At 41.0% G+C, this 26,269-nt stretch overlaps 1 protein-coding gene across 2 annotated transcripts in view; it reads left to right on the forward strand.

The window, feature by feature from the left end:
* Nucleotides 1-5,043: 5,043 nt before the first annotated feature.
* The window catches only part of LOC126455702 (probable inactive tRNA-specific adenosine deaminase-like protein 3), a 531,452-nt gene continuing 510,226 nt past the window's right edge, over nucleotides 5,044-26,269 (forward strand). The window contains exon 1 of one of the 2 annotated variants that reach the window (XM_050091470.1): nucleotides 5,044-5,094. The gene's annotated coding sequence lies outside the window, so the exon portion shown is untranslated. The remainder of the gene's footprint in view (nucleotides 5,095-26,269) is intronic. The other variant, XM_050091471.1, reaches the window with a different exon arrangement.

The raw sequence follows: 26,269 nt of genomic DNA on the forward strand, positions 1-26,269 counted from the left end.
GTGAAAACTGATGTTTTGTAGATAAAAGTGCAAGAAAGAGGAAGAACTGACAGTTTTTTGATTATGGGTCTGCATGATTTCGTATTGTTTACCCCTTCAATAACTCTTAATATTCTCTTTTGCATCCTGAAAAGTTTAATATTTGTTGTTGCATTGCCTCAGAAGATTATGTCATATTTAATTACAGAATGTGCATATGGGTAGTATACATTTAACAGGCTGGCTTTGCTGCAGGAAGTTTTTAAGATCCTTATCATATAGCAGGTCTTGCTTAGATTTCTTTGCAAGTATTCAGTGTGTACATCCTATTTTGTGTTGTTGTGGAGCCAGAGCTGTCAACACTTTCAAGAACTCTGTCCCTTAGTTCTATTTGTGTGTTTGGGTGGTGTTTTCCTTTTAGATTATAGAAGTTCAGTGATACTGTCTTTTATTTTTTTATAATTGCCTTGTTATAGCTGAACCACTGATCTACACTGTTCATTGTTTGGATAGTGGAGCTTTTAGTTTTTCTTCTCTTTTCCCATTAATAAGGAAGCTTGTATCATCTGCAAACTGGAGGGTAGTTTGACAATACTTGTTGTACATAAGATCATTGACTTAGAGGAGAAACAGAATGGGTCCTAATACTGATCCTTAAGGGACGCCATATTTCACATTTTCACATCATGGATAGTAGTAGCTGATTTTGGTGTGGTCAGTATATAGCACTTCAACCACCTGTTTGCGACCACATAGGTAAATCCTGAGCCACTCACTGGATATACCTCTAATTCCTAATTGATCGCACTTCTGCAGTAGGGCATTATGGTCAATGACATCACAAGCTTTTGATAAATCAAGACATATGCCCATCACAAACTCAGTTGCATCCAGTTTAGTATAGATTTCATTAAGAAATTCAAATATTGCACTTTCAGTTGATAGCCTTTCCTGAAAGCATGCTTTGAGGGAGAGAAAATTTTATTTTTATTTAGGAAATTAGACAATCTCCTATAAAAAAAATTTCTAAAATTTTTTAAAATACAGGCAGTAGGGTATTGGTCTATGATATGAAACACCTTCTGGATTTCCTTTTTTGAGCAGTGGTTCTAGTTTTGCTGTTTTTAAGCATGAAAGGAGGTTCCGGATGCCAGTGAGCTGTTGCACAAGGGTGTCAAGGGTCTAGCTAAGGAAAGACAGCCTTTTTTAATAATTGCATCTGGTATTCCATCAATTCCACATGAGTACCCAGTTTTCAAGGTTTTTATAAGGGATAAATTTTCTTCAGTATTTGTGGGTGAAAGGAACAATGATGTAGACACATTTCTCAAGCTATTGGATGATGGAGGTGATATTTTGTTGTGTTCTTCCATTCCACTCACCAACTGTTCACTTATATTTGCAAAATATTTGTTGACGGTCCCTGCAATTTGTAAAGATCTGTTCAAAACACTGGGGATTTTAACTGCTCCATGTGAATACATTTACCAGTCAGTGATACACATCAAAAATAAATTGGTAATTACTGCACAAACAGCTCTCTCCATGATCATGCAACAAGAGGTAGACCTAACTTACATCTACCAAGAAAAAATGAACATAAAACTCAAAACAGCATTTTCTACCAAGGAATAAAACTGCACAATAAATTACCAAAAGAGATTAAAGAAATCGCAAAAATACACTTGTTTAAAAAGGCAGCTAGTAAGCACTTGTTATGCAATACATTTGATACATTGAAGGATTACTTAGATAAAACAGAGTAGGGGTTTGATAAAAATGTTGTACTAATAAATAATAATAATAATTATTATTATTATTATAAAACATTCCACAACAACATCACTTTATGTTTTTTTCCTTCTTTTTTCCTTTCTAGAAATACTCACCCCCAAGCTGTGCACATCACAATACTAACACCTCTTCCTCTTTCTGAGCTCAACATTTCACTCATTATGGAGGGATGCTGCCTTAGTTTTCCAGGATAGCAAGTGGGAAGTTGTGGTCCAGAAAATGGCCCAGAGATCACCAGAGAAAGAGAGAGAGAGAGAGAGAGAGAGAGAGAGAGAGAGAGAGAGAGAGAGAGAGGGGGGGGGGAGAGAGAGAGGGAGAGAGAGAGAGAGAGAGAGAGAGAGAGAGTAGTGAGTGAAGTGTTATAAAACAATGTGTGTATAGTTCAAAATGGTTCAAATGGCCCTGAGCACTATGGGACTAAACTTCTGAGGTCATCAGTCCCCTAGAACTTAGAACTACTTAAACTGAAGTAAGCTAATGACATCACACACATCCATGCCAAAGGCAGGATTCGAACCTGTGACCATAGCGGTCGCATGGTTCCAGACTGTAGCACCTAGAACGGCTCAACTACCCCGGCCGGCTGTGTGTATAGTGTGTACAGTGACTGATAGTGAGATATGAGCGGTGCCATTACATTATGTAATAAGTTATTTGTAAAAATAGTATTGTATACCAGAAGTAAATCTAATGATTATGTCTAACTAGAACTCTGTAAATATATGTGTATAACAATTAGCTTATTTTAAGTTTGTCTAAACTTGTAAATGTCCTATATCCTATATCCTTGTACAAAGAGATCTACCGATTAATAAAGCTACTACTACTACTACTACTGCTGCTGCTACTACTACTACTATTACCACTACTACTACTATATTGTGAGAAACATAAAAATTCTTTCCAGAATGAGATTTCCACTCTGCGGTGGAGTGTACGCTGTTATGAAAATTCCTGGCAGAATAAAACTGTGTGCATGACCGAGACTCGAACTCGGAACCTTTGCCTTTTGTGGGCAAGTGCTAGAGCACTTGCCCATGAAAGGCAAAGGTCCCGAGTTCGACTCCCGATCAGCCATATATTTTTAATCTGCCAGGAAGTTTCATAAAAATTCTTTGATTATCTGATACTTATTTGTATTATGCCCTCTCAACGCTAGACAGTGAACAAAAGAAAGAACAAAATTTAAATTAATAAATGTTCTCAAAAAATGAGGTCTTCTTGTTGGTTTCCAGTTATAATCTCACTCTCCTGAGTTTTTATAAGCTTGTTTTAATCATGTTCATGTTTCCACTAAGCTTAATATATCAAAATTTGAGCATCACACTGTTGTGCACCGTCTATTACTTGTGACATTTTATATGAAGCTGCTTGAAATGCAACATACGCTTTGCAATTGTGTTGCAACATTTTTAATTCCAAACAGAAAACACACCACAGATCAACAAGTTCTTTTTGTGATTCTTCAATTTCTCCAGTCGTATTTTATGACGATATAAATCTCGGGTGAACAGCCTGTTATGAGTGTGCATAGGACACAATATTTCGGTAATCGACCACGTTGCCATCTTCAGATGCGCTGATGTACTAATCGGTGGTAGGCCGGCGCCATGTATATATCGTGACAGTGGTTACATCCTTAGCAAGGTGTGGGAACCCGCGATCACCTGGATTAAGAAGAAAATGGATATTTCCCAGAGTGTACCGTCTTTGGGGGAGGAGGGAAGAATAACGAGAGCAGTGCCGGCAGACCCTCCTGAACGAGAAGACCTAGGACGCGGCGCCCAGATGGCGGGAGAAAGGACGCTGTACTGGACCGAATGCGGGGCGCGGACCGCACCGACTGATAGAAAGCGCCTGAGGGAGGGGGATTGTCCTATATACATGGCGCCGGCCCACCGCCGGTCAGTACATCAGCGCACCTGATGATGGCAATGTGATCGATTGCCGAAATATTGTGTCCTATGCACACTCATACCAGGCTGTTCACCCGAGATTTATTTCGTCAAGTTCTTTTTGTTGTATAAGTATTAAAGTATATTGTGTTATCTTCTGTAGGTTCAAAGTGTTCTGCATGTTCAGCACAGTCTTCTCTGTACCTCAGCATTAACTCTCTCACTTCAGTGTCATGAAATAAAATGGAATAGATTTTAAGATATTGCACTGTATTATTACTTTTCACTTTCCAATTACTACTTCAAAAGATACATGCCTAGTGATAGCATAAGCACAATACATAATTGGGGAACACAACACAGGCAAGTGAAACTGTAGACTCTGCAGTCCACTTTCTGCCATATAGCAAGAAAAATTGTGGGGAAAAGGCGTTGCAACAGTAATAACAAATTGCATTACATTTTGCTGACAATCCAAGGGAGAGAACTAGATATGTCAGGTGACACAGTAGATAAATGCATTGATTGCACTCTTGAATAAATACTGAAGTTCAGAAGCATCCATCAAAGGAAACTATTGGAAATTACAAAATTGAAAACATGTTGTATTGACAAATTCATAGTTTAGGGTGAATATAATTATCTGCTAGGTGTGGTGTGGGTGTTGATTAGGGGATTGGGGGTGAGCTGTAGTTCTGTAGTCACTCTAGGATCTGCCGCTGGAATCATATAATTACACACACACACACACACACACAGAGAGAGAGAGAGAGAGAAGGCATTCGCAATGACACATGCTACATTGAGAGGCTTGATGGTAGTAAATTACTAAGCAAAAAATATTTATTACACTCTGATTTAGGAGGAAGTGTAATGAAAAACTGATTATTGGAAAGACATTTCTTAGTTTATTAAAACGTTTTAATTTATATTTTAATTTGAAAATGGGTTTCTAATGCTGTTTCTCAAAACAGTAGGCTGATACTGACAACAATTTTCACAGTGAATCAGTTCCATATTGCTTTGTGGTTTAAAAGTCGGCAGGACTCTGTGTTACGTAAGACAGGAAACAAAAAGCGCTAGAGATAGCGTTCACTGATAAGTTTTCAGTGGCGTGTGCTGTGAGCTGCGGTTTTTCATTCAATTTATTAGTATGCTTTCGGTGAGCATCAGTTTCCGACTGATTAAAAGAAACTGAATTCATCCCTTGCTACGTTTAGCTACTCTACTTGACCGTCAAAATATAGACACATAATTGGACATATGTTAGTTTCCGGCTTCTCCCAAGCCTGCCAAAGATGTTATTCCAAAGTTCACAGCTATATTTATCGCTGCACACATGTTTCCGGAGTGCGGTCTCTTTCCGCGGTGAGTTCTTTGGCTAGCGTTCTGGTGTTTACGTCGGCGTGGTCTGCTATCCCAGACAGTGAGTTGTCTTTAAATGCAACGTTGTATCGTACTGCAATGTGTTGTGTGTGTTATTGTAGTTTTGTCGATGTAATCGTGTGTAACCTTCTTTTACATGCATAATACACAACTGTGCCCTTTTTATGTCCAGAATTTTTTATAACTTTGTGGAAAGTATCTGAGAAGCTTTAAAAGTCACGTGCGTCTAATGGACTAGAAGATGCAATTCTGATGTTGGAATGTTTTAAATAAAAACTCGAACCAAAATCGTCTGCTGGACGTTTCGTTTTAGGAATTGTAAGAAATATGAAGTCCCATAAACAGACCCGTCACTGAACCGTATTCAGACCATTTATTTAAAAGTTTAAAAGTTATTTAAAATATTCCTCACCAAAGTACGAAACTTAGGTTACGTAAGTTTTTGTTTTAAAGAATAGCTACAAACTAAACGTTTAACTTTCATGTGTGTGTGCACAATAGCACTATGGAAAGTGCAGTCATGCCTTGTTTAGTATCTGCGTGAAGTCCCGCAAATTTGTTGGCAAAACTAATACTGACAGTATCGTTGTCTTTTGTAAGTAAGTACAATGAATTTAGTGACTCGCGTAATATGCCTAATGTATGTACCCAGAAGCGTAATTTCTGTTTTATTACTGGGATCTCTTAGGTTTTGTTGGCGTAATTAATAATGTGCTTTTGGATGTTGTGGCTGCCACTTGTCTGCGATTTCTTATTAAAGTTATATTGCGTCTATGGGTAAGGTGGCATGTCTGTTATTGTGCGCTTTTGTCATTTATGCATTTGGCGAGCTGTGCGTTTCGCATAGTCGTTGTTGATTCTAGATTTCAACGTAATTAGGTTCATCTAGACACTTGATCTATGTGTAGACTTTCAAATTAATCGATTAAAGAGGCAGTGGAGGAAATACGTATATGTCATCTCTTTACTTTCGTTACTGGCATTTCAAGCGTATAATTTATCAACAAAATCATTACGAGTAGTTCATGGTAATGTATTTAGTTACCGGCGTGCCATTTCACTATAAATTTTGGTGATAAACATATCAGGAAATTAGCTTATTATGCCTACTTTCATTCAGTGCTTTCATATGGCATATTTTCGGGCAATTCGTCATTAAGAGAGAAAGTAGTCGTTGCACAAAAGCGTGTAATCAGAATAATAGCTGGACCCACCCAAGATAACCTTGCAGACATTTATTTAAGGAGCTCGGGATATTCACAGCACCTTTGTAATACATTTATTCAGTTATGAAATTTGTTATTAATAACCCATCCGAATCCAAAAATAACAGTGAAGTGCATAACTACAACACTAGAAGAATGGTTGATCTCAACTATTCTGGGTTAAATCTGACTTTGGCACAGCAAGAGGTGAATTATGCTGCCACAAAAATATCTCGTCATATGCCAAATAGCATTAAAAGTCTGACAGATAGCCAACCCAACATTTAAAAGCAAATTAAAAGGATTTTTTAATAATAACTCCTTCAACTCAGTAGATGAATTTTTAGATATGTAGTAGTAAAGAAACCTTACGTTAAAATGACACATTCCACATCATTATGAGATGTCATATTCATGATCTATAGAACAAATATTCTACATCCATACGCCGCAAGCCACCTGACGGTGTGTGGCGGAGGATACCTATTCCAGTCTCGTATTGTTCTTGGAAAGGAGGATTGTCGGTATGCCTCTGTGTGGGATCTAATCTCTGATTTTATCCTCATGGTCTCTTCGCGAAATACACGTAGGAGGGAGCAATATACTGCTTGGGACTCCTCGGTGAAGGTATGTTCTCGAAACTTCAACAAAAGCCCATACCGAGCTACTGAGCGTCTCTCCTGCAGAGTCTTCCACTGGAGTTTATCCATCATCTCCGTATCCGTATATCCTGTAACAAAGCGCGCTGCTCTCCGTTGGGTCTTCGATCCCTTCTATCAACCCTATCTGGTACGGATCCCACACTGCTGAGCATTATTCAATCAGTGGGCGAACAAGCGTACTGTATCCTACTTCCTTTGTTTTCGATTTGCATTTCCTTAGGATTCTTCCAATGAATCTCAGTCTGGCATCTGCTTTACCGACGATCAACTTTATATGATCGTTTCATTTTAAATCACTCCTAATGCGTACTCCCAGATAATTTATGGAACTAAATGCTTCCAGTTGCTGACCTGCTATATTGTAGCTAAATGATAAGGGATCTTTCTTTCTATGTATTCGTAGCACATTACACTTGAGATTTACAATTGAGATTCAATTGCAATTCTCTGCACCAGGCGTCAATCCGCAGCAGATCCTGCTGCATTTCAGTACAATTTTCCATTGTTACAACCTCTCGATATACCACAGCAATGTAATGTACATTGTATAGCACAAGTCAAACAGATGATCGGAAACCACATATACATTCAATATTGCTACATGTAGTATACACCACACAGAAGATATATTAAACATGTATTCTTACTCAATCATTCAGTGTACAGAAGTGAAGTTCGTAATGAAAGATGCTTTCCCAGGCGAGTAATCTTGGGAAGACAAGACCTATAGGTATTAGAATCTAGCATTTTGTGTTGTTGATGTATGTTGTTATTGTTGTCTGCAGTCCAAAGACTGATTTATCCAGCTCACTTCACTTGTCTATCTGGTGAAAGCCTCTAGATTGTAAGTATTACATCAATCCTTGTTCAGGAAATGCCCAGATTCTTACAAAAGTTTCATGGTGATGCTGGCTTTTACATAACTGGTGAAGTTATGTGTTTAATAATAGAAACAGATGCATGGTATGGTCGACCTTGATAGATGGAGTCATTTCATTTTGTGACTCAATTATTAGTTTACTGCAGTGTTCAGTGGTTTGACAACTTCTTATTCTTCAGCACTTGATGGGCCCTGGCCTTCTCAACAATCTTCCTCCATATCTCTCTGTTTTCAGCTTTTTTCTTCCATCCACAGTTTCCCATTTTGGCAAGGTCAGCCAGCACATTGTCCATCCATCTAGCTCTTGGTCTGCCCTTCCTTCTGGTGGAATACACTCTGGCATTCATTATCCATTTTTGACAACAGCGTTAAAGATATTAGGTTTTCTTCTGTTGCATTCCCAGACATCAACTAGTATAGATCAGTATGTCTGTTATCGCTCGAGAAACCATTCTGGTGCTATGTCAGTGTCATTTCTGAGTGTCTTTTCAAATTACCGATGCTACTACTATATTACTACTACAGGTTCAACATCTTGAAGTTTAAGGTTCTCCTCAGGCCTGTGACTGATGTAGCCCGCCACCAATTCCTCTCTCGCACTAACCTCTTCATCTTGGAGTAGCATTTGCACCCTATGTGCTCAGTTTTTTGTTGGGTGTATTTCCATCTCCGTCTTTGCCTACAGTTTTTACTCTCTGTCACTGCCTCTAGAAACCATTCTCTGATGTCTAAACATATATTCCTTTCTTCGCTGATTCTGTTCAGTCTACCTAATGTTAAACATCTTTCTGTAGCACCACAGCTCAAATCCTTTGACCCTCTCCTTTTCCGGTTTTTCACAGTCCATGATTGATTACCATAGAATACTATGCTCTAAAGTCTAAACGTACATTCTCAAGAATTTCTTCGTCTAATTAAGGCCTATGTTTTATACTTATAAACTTCTCTTGACCAGAAATGCCCTCTTTGCCTTTGCTAGTCCGCTTATTATGTCGTCATTGCTCCATCCCCGTGAAGAAGAATTCTTTAACTTTGTATACTTTTTATTCACATATATTGATAAGTGTTTTTGCTAATCTTATGTCTGCTACTCCTCATTACTTTCGTCTTTCTTCAGCTTACTCTCAGTCCAAAGTGTGTGCTCATCGCTTCTTTGATGTATCTTTTGAATGGCAGGGCTGAAGGACAGACTCCCAGTTTCACACTCTTTTTAATCTGAACACTGTATTCTTGGTGTTCCATTCGTGTTGTTTCCTCATACATATCGTACTTATATTAGCCATCTTTCCCTACAGTTTGTTTCCATTTTTCTCGGAATTTGGAACAGCTTGCACTGTTAGACAGTGTTGTGAAATTTTTTCAAGTCAACAAAGCCTACGAAGTGTCTTGATTTTTCTTAAGTCTTCCTACTGTTATCAAGCACAATGTTGGAACTGCCTCTCTGTTGCCTGTACCTTTTCTAAAGCCAAACTTATTGTTATTCGAGATATTTTACATTTCATTTTCGATTCTTCTGTATATTGTTCTTTTGAGAAATTTGGTTGCATAGCTGTTACTCTGCCTGATAGTCCTTACATTTACCTGCTCTTGCTATTTTTGGGATTGTATGGATATTTTTACGAAAGTTTGTGGTATATCTCCAGTTTCATTGATTCTAATACCAAATTGAATAGTTGGTTGGTTGCCACTTCCGTAAGTTATTTTAGATTCCAATGGAATGTTACCCATGGGGCCTGCCTTATTTGATCTCAAGTCTTCTAAACGTCAATAAAACCCTGGCACCAATACTTGATGTTCTGTGTCTCTCATATCGAATCCCATTTCTGCTGTCATGTCCGCCCCCTTATAGAGGTCTTCAGTCTACGCCTTACAAGACGCAAATTAATTTGACATTGGCTGTGAGTGGGCAGTTGATTGAAATCCATGGGGTAAGTAGAAAATTTGTTCTGTACTGGGATTCGAACCTGGGTCTCCTGCTTAGTAGGCAGATGCTCTGAGCACTTAGCCATCGGCGCAGATTAGTCCTTGCATCTACACGGACTACCCTAGCACGCCTACCGTCAGACTCAAATTCTCAAAAAATGGTTCAAATGGCTCTGAGCACTATGGGACTTAACATCTGAAGTCATCAGTCCCCTAGAACTTAGAACTAATTAAACCTAACTAACCTAACGACATCACACATATCCATGCCCGAGGCAGGATTCGAACCTGCGACCGTAGCGGTCCCGCGGTTCCAGAATGAAGCGCCTAGAACCGCTCGGCCACACCGGCCGGCTCAAATTCTCAATTTATCTACACACTACTAATTTACTGTCCCTTGCCCATTATCCTTATTACTTGCGGCGTTTCGCAGATTCCCATAAGAGTTTGAGCTAGGTGTGCATATGCACTGAAGAGGTTGTTGGCCGTCTTGCCGACTTGAGCATTTGCCTCGTAAGCAGGAGATCCAGGTCTGAATACTGGTCCGGCAGAAATTTTCAACTTTCCCCATTGATTTCAGTCAATGTCCTGTGTCAGCTAATCTCTGTAATTTCCTTGTGTCTTCATTCATAATGGCTGCTGGATCGAAATGGTGTATGTTCTTTAGGACATGCCCAAAAGAACAGTCACTTCGTGTATACAGGGCGATCATTTTATCTGAAGGCATTAAAGTATCTCGAAGATTACACATCGGATCAAAAAATGTTGTAATTCCAATTTGCCTCGGAGGGGAACATCCATGATACAGTCAAACCTCGATATATCGAACCTCGACATATTCGAGACCTGTCTATATCGAAATTTTTCTTCTTTCCCTTCACTCGGGAGCCAAAAACATTGATATTTCAAAGAAAACCCGCCATTATATCGAAGTTTTTGGAAGATTCAAGAATGGCAGACATTACTTCTATAAATCAAAGTTCAGTTGACAAAAACTCTTTATATCAAAGTCACCTCTATATATCAAAATCTTTCATATGGCATCTCTCTCTGCCGAAGTGCATGCAAATAGGAATCCCAGTCCCTCTCCTCCCTGCATGGATGCATCAGCAAGATCTGCGTCATGTAGTTCCCACGCCCTCTGTGCAGGTACGATTTCAGGCAGGTTTTTTTTACTGACGTAAACTGTAACTGTCAGCTATGGTCTCAAAGCGGAAACGTCTGACAGCCGCTGAAAAGCAGAAGTTCACTAATGAAGTTAAAGCAGGAGTGAATAAAAAGACGTAACTACAGAGTTTGGGATTCTAGCAATGATCCACAATGATCGAGAATGAGGACAGCTTGATTAACACAGATAAAGGGACAGATTGGAAACGATAACGAAAGGTTGAGTTTCCAGATTTAGAAGAGTGTTTAGTACAGTTGTTCCGACAACAGAGGTACAGTAATGTGACTATTGGTTGACTTATTTTGAAATAAAAGCCAGATTACTTTGCGGCAGCGTTGAGATACGATACATTTTGTGCGAGTGACGTGTGGTTAGAAAATTTCAGGAAAAGACGTAGTATTGTTTTTCGAAAAGTGAGTGAGGAAAGAGGCAGTATAGATAAAATTTGTGATGAGTAGAAGGTAGATGTGCATAGGACCCTTCAAGATTACAAAGCAGATGATGTATGCAGATGAACTTTGACAGTTTTCACAAATGTCTTCCAGACAAAACACTGACTTGTCCCGGAGGCAAGCTAAGCAAAGATCGTGTTTCCATTCTGTTAGCAGCAAATATGACTGGCACAGAAAAACACAAACCACTTATGACTGGAAAACATAAGAAACCGCGATGTTTTTCCGGGTGTAAGTCTTCTCTGTGGAACATAATGCGAACAAGAAAGCACGGATGACTTCAGAAGTGTTTTCCAACTGGTTAAAGGCTGTAGATAGGAAAATGACTACTGAAAAACGAAAAGTTGTGTTGTTTGTGGACAACTGCAGTGTGCACAATGCTATCCCTCCGTTGAATCTGTGACAGTACAATCTTTACCACCTAACATTACGACGAACCTGCAGCCCTTAGAATAAGGAATAAACGCCAAAGAAAAATACAGCTACGAAATTGTCCGAATGACAGTCCGTAATATTGACGATGACAACCCCACAACTGTGATCTATGAGAATGCTGGAAAAGCGTAAAGAAACACGAAGGAACAAACGATCGTCAATTGTTACCGAACATGTGGGTTTTCGACGACAGATGAAAATGAGCAGCTGGTGGGTTTAATACGTAAGCACGTAAAATCATAGTTTGATTCTGACACTGGATTATGGTAATTCTGATTAAAGTTTTTATTTTATACAATACTTAAAGGAGACGTCCCGTATCATTATCCTCGAATCCGATTGGACAAAAGTGGCGACTCGCTTTAGCACCGCTCACGTTTGTTTTGAAGATTTCGTGGATATAAACAACGATATTGCAGTATCAGGATCGCTGAGAGAAGCCGAAATTGGTGACTCCGTGAAGACAGTAAAGAAAACGACAGACGAAAACGACAGGGAAAGGAGGAGAGAGACGTCGAAAAAGCCAAAGAGGCTCTCGATACAGTCAGGGTGTTCTCAGCCGTCGTAATCATAGTCAATGAAATTTACTCACAGGTGATCGAAAGTTTAAAGCAAGTCAAAATTACGGACTACGTTTAAAGCCAATGATTTCTGGAAATTTTTATGTATGTACTGCGTATTCTTTTACTGAATATAATTTTCTTACGATGAAAGAACTTTATTTTAAATTAATAAATTGTTCTCTAATTTATAAGAAATAAAATAATATGCATAACAATGTGATTACTTTTTTGTACTACCTGTACTAAATACAGGCCCACACCTAGACACACGCGAAAAAATCGTGGGTTGTAATTTTTTTTCCGGGAACCCCGTTATGTCGAACCCTCGATGTATCGAATCTCTAGGGAAGGCAAAATTCATTAGATATACGAGATTTGACTGTACAACACTCGACCCGCCACCCCCCTACCCAACTCCGTGCGTGGGTGGCGGTGGGCAGCTTTGAAATCTTCAGTTTTTTAAGTGCGCATTATGATTCTATAGAAAATCACATACGTTTTGTCTGAAGCATTTTCTTCGTTTCACCACAGATGGCGCAGTAATCTGTGGAACAGAAATGGGTCCACAATCGTAATTTACGACATGCTACGCAACGGCCCTTCAGTATCTAATGGCATATGGGGCCCCACGTCCATGCTGCGAGGGTTGAACACGCCAGTATTTCATAACTACTAATTGTAGACTCCATTTGCAACGTTGTATTCCTCCGTCATGCCGAACAGGGGACTACTCGACGCCCCACTGTGACCGTGGCTCGAGGCGACTACTCTTCCAGTTAGTGTGTTCGAACGTAGTACTGCCAACTTCAATACACTTAGTGATCCTCATTTGAAATGACCGTGCGTAGGACAGAAGCATATCTGCGGGAATGTCAGTACAGGGGTTTCTGATGTCCTCAGGGGCTGTTGGCACTTGCTGGTACGCCTTATCTTTTAAAAATGCCCACAGAAAGAAATCCGGCGACCTAGCGGGCCAATTAATAGAGTCAACTCTGCCGATCCACCGACCAGTGTAAACACGGTCTAATACCTCCCGTTCTTCAGTTGCGAAAGGCTCTGGGCAGCCATCTTGCTGAAGCCACACACATAGACGAACGTCCAGGCTAACATCTTGCAGTAGTACAGTAGTTATTCCAAAAGCGTTCGATATTTGCTTCCATTTAGCGTGCCGTCGGTAAAATACGGACCAGTGAGTTTGTTCCGCTGTATGCCACACCATACGTTAACCGACAAAGGACGTTGATGGTCAAATTGCCGTAATCAGAAGGGTTTTATTATCCGAGGGTTGTGGTGCTCTGCCGCTAATACAGCTATTTCATTAGCTTCCCCTATAACACGTTTGCTTCGATTCCTTTTACCGATCTGCACGCTGCCATGGTTCACGACCTTGTAAAAGAACGAACGAGAGCGTGCTTTCTCTAGAAAATATTATGCACATTAGACAACGGCAGCCTCAACGTTTCTCTTACGCTCTCTGTAAAACAGGATCATTTCAATTTTTTCCTCAGTGGTAGCAATATTCGTCGTCCACTTGAACGTTTGTTCTCTAAATTAAAGGTAGATATGCAGGCAATGAACACTGCGCAAGTATTGAAATGTTTCAAGCCACTATCTGTCCTACCTCTGCACAGTACGTGAGCTCCAGTCGCGGTGTGCTGCCTGTTACAATATGTCATATTTCGCTAGGGAGCCATGGTGACAAGTCAAGTAGTCCCCCTGTTCGATATGTTGGAGGAATACATCGTTAGGAATGGGGTTTTCAATTAGATGCTTGTCGTAAATTACCATGTCTATTCCTCCGATTACAGCGACATCTGTGGCGAAACGAAGAAAATGCTTCAGGCAAAACATGTAAATTTTGCCGTAGAATCGTAATCTGCAATAAAAAATGGAGGTTCCCGTTGAAGATTTCAAAGTTGCCACCCACTTACAGGGTGATATCATGCTATATGTCCTCCGCGACAAACAAATCTAAATTATAAATTTTTTCGATCCAGTGTGTAGTTTTTGAGACAGTTCAATGTCTTCAGTTAAAATGAACACACTGTATTCTCCTTACAGTTATGCTCTCTCTCTGTGTTTAACAGCAGAATTCCTGTCGCACTTTTAATGTTGCCCTCCTTGCTTTTAATACAACGCAAGGTTGTTTTGGCTTTTCTATATGCCGAATCAGTCCTTATGACGGCTAGTTCTTTTACGATTTCTTCCCATTTTTCCTGCAACCGCTTTTCTCTTCACTTCCTGTTTATTTCATTCCTAAGTGATGAATTGTGTTGCTGTATGCCTATCATTACTTGAAAGTTTTTGTATTTCCTTCGTTCGTCAATCAACTGAAGTATTTCTTCAGTTACCCAAGATTTCTATGGAGCTGTTTCTCTTGTACCTATATTTGTCCGTCCAACTTTTGTGACTGCCATTTTTAGAGAAGTCCATTCCTCTTCATTTAACTGCCTATTAAGGGTCTCGTTATCGAACTATTTGTAGTCTCAGAGAACTTTAGACTCATCTCATCATTCCTCAGTACTTCAGTATACCACTTCAGTATGCCACTTACAGATGGCAGGCCCGGTTGGCCGAGCGGTTCTAGGCGCTACAGTCTGGAATCGCGCGCCCGCTACGGTCGCAGGTTCGAATCCTGCCTCGGGCATGGGTGTGTGTGATGTCCTTAGGTTAGTTAGGTTTACGTAGTTCTAAGTTCTAGGGGACTGATGACCTCAGAAGTTAAGTCCCATAATGCTCAGAGCCATTTGAACTTTCAGATGATTTTCTTAAACTTCAGTCTGTTCTTCTCTTCACCATTACGAAATTGTGATTTGAGTTTACATTTACGTCTGGGTAAGCCTTAGAACCCAGTATCGGCTTTCTTAATCTTTGTCTGACGATGATGTAATCCATATGGAATCTCTGTGCCTCTTCGAAGTATTCCTCCCCTTGTGATTTTTGAACAGTGCTATTACTAGCTGAAATTTACTGCAGAACTCAATTAGTCTCTCTTTCCTCTCTGATCCCTATTACCAAACCCACATTCTTCTGCTATTCCTCCTCCTACTATTCAGTTCAAATCTGCCATGGTTATTAGATTATCATCTCCGTTTACATACCTAGTTACTCGTTCAATGTCCTCATCCACTTTTTCTGTCTCCTCATATTCTGTTTGTTGCGATATCGTCGAGTGAACCTGAATTATTGTAGTTGCGGTGGTTTGATCTCGATTCTGATAACAACAATCTTATGCTGAATGCAGTAACTCACTCCCTGCTCTACCTTCCTATTCATAACAAATCCTACGTCCCTTCTAATATTTACTGCTATATCCACCTGCCCAGAAATTCTTGTCTTCTTGCTATTTCGCCTTTCCACTGCACCTAGATTGCGCTAGCCTGTACCCAGCCTCTGAACGGGCTCCCGAGGGGAGAAAGAGGACAGTCTGAGGTTAGTACTGCAGGACCAAAAGGGGAGTAGTGCCGCAGACACTCAAGTCTCCGTGTTAGCCAAACACGTATTCACAAGAATGTAGTGATACCCTTTGAGAATCGGTGGTGTCATTATATACATATAATGAATAAAAAGTAAGAAAACGGGGACTATAATTACGTGAAATAAACACTCAGACACATATGTAAAAGCAATAAGATTCCCAAGGATTACCTGTCAGGTGGAACATAAAACTTATTAAGCCTAGAACTTTGCAGATATCGTAATTTGACGTAATTTGGCCCTAGAGAATATCTAAGTATATTGGTAAAAATCTGAAGATCTTTTCAGATTGTGTAATAAGAACTCAATTGTTAATTATGTTGATAAAGTACTATCTTAAATATTTTCTTATATTTTGTCTTGAAGTTAGTGTACTTTATAAAAGTGAGGGGTAAGTTGTAGCCTTGTTACGAATTGCATGTTACAGTTAAAGAAAACGTATGGAGCAATTTAGGTGTTCTGTAAGTTGATACAGAAAGACGAAGTTGCTATGACGAGAAATATGTACGAGAATGTGTGTTAACTATATTATATTAAGTATTCCTGGATTGGCGAAACTACACCAGTCATTCACTTGGAAATTAGGCTCAGTTCCAGCGTTATTAACAAAAGATGATGAACCGGGTACATCAACAAAACCTATACTGTATTGTAGAAGAGAAGCCCTCTCTTACAGAAACTGAACGTTAAATATGATGAGCGTCTTCCTGATTACTGTCTACACATTAAGCATGAAACATGAGTGACTAACTGCCCATAATATTTCACGCTGGATGTCTTATAATAAAATGGTTTTCAGCCGTGGAGGGTGAACCTTTGACAATGCCAGCCACTCGTACTGGCAAAACGTCAGGAAGATCGTTAAACAGCGGCCGAAGATCCCGACACAGAAGCCAGCAGAGCATTACAGTCTTGTGTCCCGCCAGACTTTTGTTTAAAGTACAATGGATTGTGGTGCAATATGTTTGTAGAAAAGTTCAAAACTAAATAGAAAACACCTGATTTTTTTTAAAGAGTCGAACTCCCCTGTAGAAAACAGTTTCAAACTTCTAATTGCTTTACAAATACGTTAGTGTGTTAAATGTTTGACGTTAACCTTGTAAGTGAAAAAAACGTTTAAAAAGATCTGAAATTACAGTTGCAAGTTTATAAGTGCTCTCAAATACTGGTTGAATATAATCTGCAGCCATTCATGTTCATTGCGCAATCCGACGGACTTGGACAATTACAGCAGGACAATGCGACACCCCACCAGTCAAGAATTGTTATAGAGTGGCTTCAGGAATACTGTTCTGAGCTTAAACACTTCCGCTGGCCACCACATTCCCCAGACATGAATATTACTGAGCCTATCTGGGATGCCTTGGAACGTGCTGTTCAGAAGAGGTCTCCACCTCCTCGTACTCATATGGAATTATGGACAGCCCTGCGGGATTCATGGTGTCAGTTCCCTCCAGCGCTACTTCAGACAGTAATCGAGTCTATGCCACGTCGTGTTGCGGCACTTCTGCGTGCTCGCGGGGACCCTACAAGATGATAGGCAGGTGTACCAGTTTCTTTGGTTCTTCATTGTAAAAGGAGACTGTCACAGTCGAATACTCCATAAGTCTTGATATTGCACTATTCCACCAGCTGGGCAAATGCAGACCTTCAATGAAGCCCCTGTTCAAACTCTGTCCGGTGCTGACAATGCTTTCTCAAATGAACGCTCGGCATCTCCGACTACTTCACAGTTATCACGCCCTCTACATATCCTCCCAGGACTAGTAACAACAATAAACACGAACGACACTAACGCACTTTGGTGGCGTCTACCTGTCACAGACAATTGCAATTATGGGTGGTGTGTTCATGTACAATGTCCCATTGACATTCGACCGTGTACTTCACTTCTTTCATCAGGCTGATGTAACCAGTATTAGTGCAGATACTTCAGTTGGTCGCTGAGGACGGTGTACGTCGGTATTTACGTCATTTGTAGGCTAATAATTTCAGCTGTTACAAGTCGTATGTTTTTAGTTTGGGTAGTACCTCCTAGAACATGTGGCAAGAGCAAACCGTTAATGCTTATTTTCCCCTGGACAGCAGATCAAGTATTGAAGGGTGGACACATGGACGCAAAATGGCTAGTCTGTACTTATGGGACAGTTAAAACCGTGCGGAAAACATCAGGTAGTAAATTATGTGACATGTCTGTTGGAAGACTGTTCAGCACAGATAAAAAACAAACAACACACTGATGTATGTTCGCATTAAGGTACCGCATATAAAAATATCTGTACTCATAAGTGTTCTTACATTAACATGGTATGGAATTATTAATTATTGTCTTATGATAAACATACATCCGCTTTATTGTAACTGACACAGTAATATGTAAATGAGCATTAAACACATTTTTTGAACAATGGAAAGCTTTGTTACTTAGGTACATAGCACAAGAATTATTGTCCGCTAGGTTACTGGGTGTTATTTACAGTGACAGTCATTATATATTTAGGTGCACAGTGAAAAGAGAGTAATCTGCCGTCACCTGGCAAACACATTGGAAACTGCCAGGAGGATACCAACTACAAAGGTGTCCATATTTTGGCAGAGTTCGTTTTTCTATACAGCTCCCCATATAGCTAATTCTCATGGCGATAAATTAAAGTCGTGTTATCCATCTTCTTGTCATGGAGTCAGTACCCAGCATCACGTTACGGGAATAAACATGTAACTTCATATGCTCCATCTGGAGATGAGCCTCAAAGGTTCGGAAAGTAATTTATGGGAATAGACGAATGTTTAAAAGAAAGAAAAAAACCGAGCGATTTCATTTTCAGTGTTATATTCAAAAGATAGTCATGGGTTTTTGTAGTCCATTACCTTAAACATTATGTCATCCCGCTCATGAGTTCATTACGGAGACAAAACTAGATCAACGTTGTCCTGGCTGAACTAACTATTCCGCCGGTCGGAGTGGCCGTGCGGTTCTAGGCGCTACAGTCTGGAGCCGAGCGACCGCTACGGTCGCAGGTTCGAATCCTGCCTCGGGCATGGATGTGTGTGATGTCCTTAGGTTGGTTAGGTTTAATTAGTTCTAAGTTCTTGGCGACTGATGACCACAGAAGTTAAGTCGCATAGTGCTCAGAGCCATTTGAACCATTTGAACTAACTATTCCGGCATCGCGTAAAGTAACTTACAGAAGCCTCAGACAAAACCAACCTAGGAGGCCAGATGGGATTTAAACTCAGTTATTATCTAAAGAAAACCCAGTACCTCAACCAACGCAGGAGTCCACTTTTCCATGTTGTTGTTGTTGTGGTCTTCAGTCCTGAGACTGGTTTGATGCAGCTCTCCACAACAACTAATAATTCACTATTTCTGATCTCAAACGCCTGAATTTTTAACACTTAATTTCGTAAGTTCATAATATGCAGAATACCTTACTTTGAGGAGCCAGTCCCGTACTCCGTACTGCATATATACCCAAATGCACCCATATGAGGCATGGCGGAGGGTACCTTCTACCACTACTAGACATTTCTTTTCCTGTTACACTCGAAAATGAATGAATCAAAAACGTCTGTCTATAAGACACGCTCCGAATTTTATTATTTATTTTGTCTTGTCTCGTATTAGCGGACATTACGCGATATGTATGTTGGCGGCAACAGAATCTTTTTGCAGTCAGCTGTAAATCCTGGTTCCCTAAATTTTCTCAACAGAGTTTCGGGAAAAGAACTTTGCCTTTTTGCGAGGTTCCCATTTAAGTTCACGAAATATCTCCGTAATACTCGTGTGTTGGTCGAACCCATCGGTAGAAAATCTAGCAGGACGACTGAATTGCTTCGACGTCTTTCTTTAGTCCGACCTGTTGGTGATCAACAAACACTCGAACGGTCTTCAAGAACGAGTCGCACTATTGTTCTATACGCAACCTCCTTTATAGCTGAGTTGCACTTTCCTAAAATCCTCTAAGTAGACTGAAGTCGACCACCTACCTTCCCTACAACTGACCTTAGGTGCTCGTTCCATTTCATATCGCTTTTCAAAGTTACGGCTGGATATTTAATCGACCTGATTGTGTAAAGCAGCATACCACTAACACAGTAATAGAGCATCACATGATTGTTTCTCCTACTCACCTACATTTAATTAGAATTTTCCGAATTTAGAGCAAGTTGCCATTAATCACACGAAATTGAAATCTAAGTCATCTCACGTCTTTCTACAGTCACTCAACGACGACACTACCCCTACACTACAGCGCCATCAGCAAGCAGTCGCAGATTACTGCTCATCCTCTCTGTCAGGTCATTTGTGTATACAGAGAACAATAGGGGCCCTATCACACTTCCCTGGGGCACTTCTTACGTTAACCGTGACGAACACTCACCCCCGTGGACAACGTACTGGGTTCTATTACTTCAACTGCCTTGTAGCCACTCAGATAATTGTATGGGGACCTATTCTGTATGCTCGAACCTTCATTAGATGCGTGTGTCCACTAGCAAGTAAACTTCCGCAAGTGGCTTACAGAAGCTACTTCTGCAAGTTCTTTGACGTGAAACACTCCCAGCAAGTCGATTTCTGTAGGTTTCGTTAACTTGCAGAAGTAGCTTCCGCAACTTAGTGGAAACAGTTTCTTGCTTCTTGCTGCAAGTACCTGCCGAACTTGCCACTTCCTGCAAATTTATTGCGTGTGTTCAATAACGCCACGAAAACGTCAGTGTCGAAAACGAGAATGGAGCAAAGCCAGACGGGCGAAAACAAATTTAACGTTGGAGCCCCTGTACATATACCGGGTGTCGCTTCTGTGGGTCATCTCTGGTGTTTCGGCAGATATTTGCAATTTAGTCTTTGCATCGTGTAGCTGGCGTCAGACCAAACAAATGCTGCTCATGATGTCTTTCATACGACGGCCAAGCGTCGACGAAAAATGATTTTTAAATGGGAATACTACGTTCCCATTCCAAAAAAACGGTCCTTTATTGGTCAAGTGCGTTACTCATTCTACCGATGTGTGTGAAAGTGGCAGTATAACAGAAAGAATAACCACGACTCCAGCAGCGCCTGTGTGTGGCGATCGCAGTCAGCGCGGGCCACGATGCTCTCGCTGTTGGAGTCTTCGTGTTTTAATGTCTATGTTAACACTCGTCGATAAAACCAATAGCGTAATAGACTAATTCGAGACCGCTCTGTCGAAGGGCAAGCAAAATTACACTTTAAAAATCATCTTGTTTGTAACAGGGAACAAACTGACGCTCATTATCGAAGCTGGCCATCGCATGAAAGACGTGATGACCAGCATTTGTTTGGCCAGACTCCAGCTCGTATTTCTGCAAAGTACATTGGTTAAGTCAAGAGGCATACCTGGAACAGTTTTTCGATTTAAAACTCACTGTATTTTTAATTTATGATGGAAAATGGGGTGCAGAATCGAAAATTAGAACATCCAGAATGGATTGCAGACTTCTCATTTCAATGGACTTGGTTGCACACTGCTCCTAGTAAGACATTGCAAGGTAGCTTCGTTCAGACTTCATGGGGATGTAGTAAATAGTGTTGTACAAGGTACACAGTGTGACGTAGTCCAGTTCCCTAAGCTCACTGGCATTAAAGAAAATGCGAGGTTCGAAGAATTCGTATTGGCCTTGAAAGAATTACAAGGATAGTTTTATAAAGGTTTCGGAACACTGTCAGTCTTGCATCTGTTTTCAAGCTGTCTTCGAGATCGTTTGCCGTTTCAGTTTAAAGCGTCCCTGTGCACGGGCAAATGTAATTGATTGACCTGCAAGGTAATTCCAGTTTTAACGAGAAATCTTTTTAATTTAAAATTGTCCAGGACATCTACATTACTTTCCTCAGGTAGAGTTTCAAAGTCTCCCTAATGAGTTCAAATGGCTCTGAGCACTATGCGACTAACCTAAGGACATCACACACATCCATGCCCGAGGCAGGATTCGAACCTGCGACCGTAGCGGTCGCTCGGCTCCAGACTGTAGCGCCTAGAACCGCACGGCCACTCCGGCCGGCCCATAATGAGTGCTACAACATTTCTGCACATTTGTGTGAAACACCTTTTCTCGATTATGGAACTAAATATGTCACTATTACGTGGCAACCTGAATGCGAAACTGTGAAATTTTCTGCGTCTGTTTGTATGCCGACAATTTGTACTAGATAAAAATTATATTGTCTTCATCGCTCCGGAAATGATTAAATAACATGAAAATTTGTTCTGTTTGTGGTCTGTGTTGTTGAAAAATGTGAAACATAAAATAAACTCGTACGCAGTGCAACTGCAGTGCCATTTAAATGCGGCGCGTTTGCTGATTTCCTCTCTCCGCCCCCTACCCTCGCCCCCCTCCCTACCCCCCCCCCCCCCCCCGCCCCCCCGCCACGCATCCCATCATCCCGTCTTAACGGCTTCAACTGTACGAGCACGCTTTCTGTCCGCTCCAAATTCTCAGCTCATCGTACACTACTACGTTGCTTACGGGCGCTGCATCAAAAGCTGTATTGAATCTGTCTGCTGCCCTTCATCCATGGTTCACGGTATGTCATGTGAGAAAAGGGCAAGGTGAATTTCGCTCGAGAGAAGCCTTTGAAATCCGTACGGATGGATGCATTTCTGTCTCAAGGGGGGGGGGGGGGGAATGTTGCATTATAATCGTAGAATAAGCTCAAGAATTCTGTAGCCAACCGACGTTGATTACGGTTTCTAGCTACAGGACATTGTTTGACGTCGACGCTGCAGACAGACAGAGCTCAATGTTTCTCTGGAGCAGAGGCTTCCCTAACCGGCAGTAGATGGATACAGGGAGAGAGCTGGAGCGCCGTGGCCGGCTGCCTGTCGCTCCAGAGACGGATAGGCGGCGGCGGCCGACACGCACGCCGGAAAATCCGATAGCCACGTCCCGCTTCATCCGCCCCGACACACATCCATTTCCATTCCCAATGTTTGATTCAACAACTTTCACTCACTCCCGGCAACAACAGTTCTCTCTGATTTACGGCTGCCGCCGGACAGCTTCATTAATCCTTCAGTGCGCACCATGAATAGGCAAACGGTCAACCGTTTCCCGATAAACGAGTAACAGCCCTTTACAGCTTCCATCGACAAGTAGTTCTTATTTCGTCCGCCTGCTGCCACCCAAATGTCCTATTAGAGGTAATTTTAAGCTAAGCCCTATCGAAACTCAAATTTGGTGAATTCCATTTAATAATAAACGGACAGAAAAAAATCGCAACACTAATGTAGAGTTAATGCAATTTCGGAAATACATTTGTTTAGGTAACATATTTAAGTAATTAACATTGCAAGATCACAGGTTAATGTAAGTGCGAGTTAAGTCATTGCAAATGTGAAATCCTGTACATCAATAACCGGTGTAACCGCCAGAATGTTGAATGCAAGAATGCGGACATGCATGCATTGTGTTGTATAGAAGCCGGATGTCAGTTTGTGGGACGCAGTTCCATGCCTGTTGTACTTGGTCAATCGTGGGATGGTTGATTCTGTTTGTTGTTGATGTTGAAGTTATTTTCCGGTGATGCCCATATGTGCTCGATTGGTGATCGAGCAGGCCAAGGCAACATATCCATACTTTGTAGAGTATATTGGATTACAACATCGGTATGTGAGCGAGCGTTATCCTGTTGAAAATCACCCCTTGGAAAGCTGTTCATGAATGACAGCACAACAGGTCGAATCACCAGATTGACATACAATTTTGAAGTCAGGTTGCATGGGATAACCACGGGAGTGCTCCTGCTGTCATACGAAATCACACCCAAGACCATAACTCCCGGTGTTGGTCCAGTGACTATCACGCAGACAGGTTCTAACCAACACACGGCCATCACTGGCATTGAGGGAGAATCAGTTTTCATCAGAAAACACAACAGCCCCTCATCCTGACCTCCAGTGAATTCAAAAATAGTGGTGGTTTGGGCTCAGTGGAATGCACGTTACAGGGCGTCTGTCTCGGAGCTGCTATTGAAGTAACCGACTTTTAAGAGTTAGTTGTGTCGCTGTGGTGCCAACTGCCGCTCAAATTATTGCTGCAGATGCAATACATTGGACAGAGCCATACGCCAAACACAATGGTCTTCCCTGCCACCGAACGACTGGTCCCGGCGGAGGTTCGAGTCTTCCCTCGGGCATGGGTGTGTGTGTTTGTCCTTAGGATAATTTAGGTTAGGTGGTGTGTAAGCTTAGGGACTGATGACCTTAGCAGTTAAGTCCCGTAAGATTTCACATACTTTTTTCACCAAGCGAGGTGGTGCAGTGGTAGCACACTGGGGCCCTATTCTATATCGTTAATACCGATCGGTGTAGTAGGTTAGTCTCGGTAGTGACGTCATTTTCGGTTCTATATCGAAATATCCTATTCAGTAAGCTTCTAAGGCCTGTTACTGAACGGTGCTCCCACCGATTTTACGACAATTGTACCGCGAGGTTTTGGATTTCGGTGTGGCCCTGTCGATTGGTGAGCTGTGCTTTATGTACACCTATAATTTGTTATATTAAACATATTTAGCGTTTTTAGCTTTGGATTTAGTGATTGTGTTACTAAAGAATCACCAGAGGACGCATCCGGTTGGAAAGTAAGTTCATAATAGACTATTTTCCTTTGTTAGAAATATGGTTAGTTTAAGTTGTTACGGTGAATGATTACATAAAAAAAACGTTTTCGGTCAATATTCTCTCAAAATACGTTTTATTTTTATGCAAATAAGGGTTTAAAGATCATTTAATATCAAGACATCGGCTCTGCTTACGTATATTACATGGGTGTGAACTGACGTAACTAGTGACTTCGTGTACATTTTCCCACAAATGGTTTAGTTAGTAACTACCGAAACGTGTTTACATCTTTCAAGTAACAATGGTAAGCAGTTGTGTGGTGCCTGATATTGGAAACTTTCCAAACTATCACGCATTTATGACTTACGCAGCACCATTTGGCAATGAAGTCAGCCTACGTTCCTACACACAATAGTACGAGAACTGAACCCTGCCTTTCTGTTGCTTGGCGTGGCAAAGTAGATACTGAAGTTATGCGATACTGAAGATCACGGGTTCACGCACGGATGGGAGCAATTTTTTTTTCCTCTTCATGTATGTAACACGTTCTGAGACATTGTTATTCGTGTAAATTAAGATTTTTCTGCAATATTCGTTATTACTTACATGTAAGAGCGCACGTCCTTAGTAATGATTTCGTGACTTCTGTTTAAAAAACGAAATTTGAATTGCTGTGAGTGCAACAACCGACAGTGACCTTTATATTTTTTTTGTCTGAAATAATTCACCATTTTTTCCGAATATGTAGCGCTTTCCGAGTATGCGGTTAGACAGGAATGTAAGAGCACAACCTTTATATTTTTTCTTGTCAGAAATAATTCACCATTTTTTTCGAATATGTAGCGATTTCCGAGTACGCGGTTAGACAAGAATCTAAGAGCACAAATTACTGAGAATGTAACTAGCAGCAGTCATCTTCATAAACTTGCTTGTCACAAGTATTTATCTGCGATCGAATCCTCAACAACAGTAGACGGAGATGGAAGATCTCCGCCGTAATATTTTTAGGCTCTAGCACCATATAAGAAACATTTTCATTCATGAGATGCAGGAGCTCTTGAAAATGCGTTTTTTCAATCTTGTTTTTAAGGCCCAAATCGTTGACGTATCTTATAGGGAAGTGGGCTGCTTAATCATTTGGATCTCTAGGAGCGAGTTATATCCACATTCTGTTTATATTCTTATTCTTTGAAACTCTCGAAATCAAATTTTCGGGTGTTTTTATAGATGTATTAGTACACTATTCATAACTTATTTTCCGAAACGTAAAATCCAAAACACCGTGTCAGTGTGAATGAGAATAAGATGATATAATGCGACAATCTGCAGAATACAGTCAAATACGAAATCGTTATTATACATGCATGGAAACTGTAAAAATTTCTATGCATTTCAGCTGAGATTCGTGGAAATGTATACATTGCGCCTGATACTGTTAAAGAGGAGGCAAGAGCGATGAAGGCAGGCACGTCAGCTCGATGGAATACGGCGTCATTCGTTATGGCAAGGTAAACTAAATTTTCTGTACTTCGAAGAATAGCACGCCTGTGTCGTCTGCTAGCCGCTTTGTGTTCGTGGCGCTGTGCGCGCTGCAGTGCGCATGCCCGGATCTGCGGCCGCTTGCTTTTGATTGCCTTGCGACGCGAACCGACAGCAGCGCTTCGGTTCTCTAGAATAATGCAAGGGCTCTAATTCGAGTACTAGACCGTTCGGTGCTCTTGAGTACCGAAACGATCGGCGGAAGGATACAGAGTAGGCACCCTGGACTCGCATTCGGGAGGACGACGGTTCGAACCCGTCTCTGGCCATCCTGATTTAAGTATTCCCTGATATCCCTAAATCGTTTGAGGCAAATGCGGGGATGGTTCCTT

Source organism: Schistocerca serialis, chromosome 2, assembly GCF_023864345.2.
Source record: "Schistocerca serialis cubense isolate TAMUIC-IGC-003099 chromosome 2, iqSchSeri2.2, whole genome shotgun sequence".
Lineage (NCBI taxonomy): Eukaryota > Metazoa > Arthropoda > Insecta > Orthoptera > Acrididae > Schistocerca > Schistocerca serialis.